At 32.7% G+C, this 2,734-nt stretch overlaps 1 non-coding gene across 1 annotated transcript; it reads right to left on the reverse strand.

The window, feature by feature from the left end:
- Positions 1 to 1,182: 1,182 nt before the first annotated feature.
- LOC123390592 lies at positions 1,183 to 1,346 on the reverse strand. Its single transcript, XR_006605139.1, has one exon. It is a non-coding gene; the product is annotated as a U1 spliceosomal RNA (small nuclear RNA).
- Positions 1,347 to 2,734: the final 1,388 nt, after the last annotated feature.

Consider the following 2,734-nt stretch of genomic DNA (forward strand, 5'->3'; position numbering starts at 1 on the left):
TCAGCAGCATCTAATAACAACTAACGTCAAGGCTAAAGGTGTGATTAATTCCTGTACTAATAAGCCAAAGGTGAACTTTTTAAAAGAAAGTCCACTCATTGTTTGGAGAATCCTAGCATAAAATTTAGTAAATGACTGTGTCAGAATAATAATTTGTTGTTATCCTGTGCCTTAAAATTTACAAAATGCTCTTATGCACACAATGTCATCTAATCTTTGCCACAACCCACTGAGAAAAGTTGAAATAAAAGTGACTTGATAACGTCATACAATTAAGACATTTGACAAGTTTTAAATAAAAACAGATTTAGAAATTTGAGTTTAATACCATATTATTTTTTTTAAACCAAAGTACACTAAACTTATGCTGCAAGCTGTAAGCACTATCCTTTCTATATTGTAAACATTTTCTTCAACAATAAAACATTATTCATTTAACATTAGAAAATGTTTTCATTGGGGCAGGGGGAGTAAATACTCATCCTAAATTAATTAAGAGAATTATTGCAAATACAAATGTAAGATATTTATTTAGTAGGAGATCAGTAAGTGTATCTTGTGATAATGTTTGCCTTCAAGAACAACAACTTTACCTTAACCATAGCTCTAAGATGAGATCCACTAGAAAATTTTATATAATAGTAAACACTGTTTTGTTTTGTTATATTGTTAATATTGGTGATTTCAACATTAACTCCTGTTTTCTTTTGACATTGACAAGGAGTAGTTTGGACTTAAATGCGTGATTTTGGTCATTTTGATAGAATTGGTAAAAACCATTTCAGTCCTTTTGATAGAATTGGTAAAAAGAAGTCAAATAACTTTTTAAAAATGACACACATTTAATTATTAAAAATTATACAGACACAAACACACACATATATATTTCAGTTCCCATTTCTTCCCATCAATTCTTCCCTTAGTGAATATTCATCTCTTCTTTACATCTTACAGAGTTTATTTATGCATATATATGAAATTTTGACCATATTCTCCTAAAATGGCAAAATGCTTATTTTGTACTTTCCTTTCTCACTTATCAGTCAAGATAACTGTACATTTCATATTAGTGTAGAGAGAACTTCTCATTCTTTATAGCTGTCTAATATTCCATTACATAGATATGTTAGAAGTTATTTAATTGAATCATTATTAAAAGTTTTTTTTGTTTTTTTTTTTTTTCAGGGGAAAGCACGAATGCAGTCCCCCACTACCACAAATTATGCAGTCGAGTTTCCCACATTTGGGGAAATCGCAGGGGTCAGCACATCCGGAGTGCAATGGATAAGCCTCGCCCTGGGAAAACCACCTTCGTGATCATGGTATCTCCCCTGCCAGGTAAGTATTAAAAGATATTTTTTAAAATCTTTTGCTCTTACAAACAAGATTATGATGGCTACCGCTGTAAAAAGATTGCTTATCTAGGTGAATAAATCTGTATGACAAATTCTTGTAAGTGAAGTTTGCTGGGCCTAGTATATGCATTTGTAAATATGAAAGATATTGATACATTACACTAAATGGGAGCCGTACAAATTAATGCACTCCATAGTAATACAAGAGAATCTTTATTTCTTCATAACTTCACTAACAAAATTGATTGTTAAATTCTTTTTTTAAGAATTTTTAAAAAATAATTTTATTTATTTATTTGACAGATATCACAAGAAGGCAGAGAGGCAGGCAGAGAAAGAGGGGGAAGCAGTCTCCTCGATGAGCAGAGAGCCTGATGCGGAGCTGGGTCTCAGGACCCTGAGATGATGACCTGAGCCAAAGGCAGAGGCTAAACCCACTGAGCCACCCAGGTACCCCTGATTGTTAAATTGTTGAACTTTTGCCTGTCTGATGTGGAAATGTTCTCAATGTTGTTTTTATTTCCATTTCTCTCTCTTGGTCTTTCTTGTAAAATGAGAGAACCTAATGATATTTAAATATGGCTAAAAGTCTTTTGTCTTCATTATTCTGCGAACTCTATACTTTTTTCAATTTTTCTCTTTAGGAGGTAGTCTTTTTCTCAACAATTTCTAAATACTCTTTATATTAGGGAGTTTTTAATGAATTGCAAATATTATTTCCCTTTCTTGTTGTTCTTTTATTACGTATACTTTAACTTTTTTGTCATGTATAAAATATTTCATTTTTTTTAAAGATTTTATTTATTTTTTTGACAGAGAACACACGTAGGCAAAGGCAGGCAGAGAGAGAGAGAGAGGGAGGCAGGCTCCCTGCTGAGCAGGGAGCCAGATGTGGGGCTTGATCCCAGGACCCTGGATCATGACCTGAGCCGAAGGCAGAGACTTCAACCCACTGAGCCATCCAGGCGCCCCTGAAATATTTCATTTTATGTAGAAAAATTATCAGTCCTATCTTTCACGACTGAGTTTTGAGAACTAAAGAACTTTCCATTTGTAAAGCTTATAAATTATTTTGCATATTCTTTTTCTGACACATGTATGATTTCATTTATACATTTAAATTCTGATCCTTTTGGAAACTTACCCTGTACATTGCGAGGTATGAATCTAACTTCATTACTTTTCCACATGGCTACCAGATAAGTACAGCATTAAATATTATTGAGTTCTGCCTTTCATCAATGATTCCAGAGTTCTCCTTTTTTTTTTTTCAGAGTTCTCCTTTTTAATATTCCATATTGTCCCATATAATTGAATGTTAGGCTTTCTTTCTGTGTTCAACTGTTCTATTAACATGGAAAAGAAAACATTGTTTTAAT

The sequence above is a fragment of the Mustela putorius genome, unplaced genomic scaffold (genome assembly GCF_011764305.1).
Source record: "Mustela putorius furo isolate JIRA1106 unplaced genomic scaffold, ASM1176430v1.1 tig00000129_pilon_pilon_pilon, whole genome shotgun sequence".
NCBI classification, from domain to species: Eukaryota; Metazoa; Chordata; class Mammalia; order Carnivora; family Mustelidae; genus Mustela; species Mustela putorius.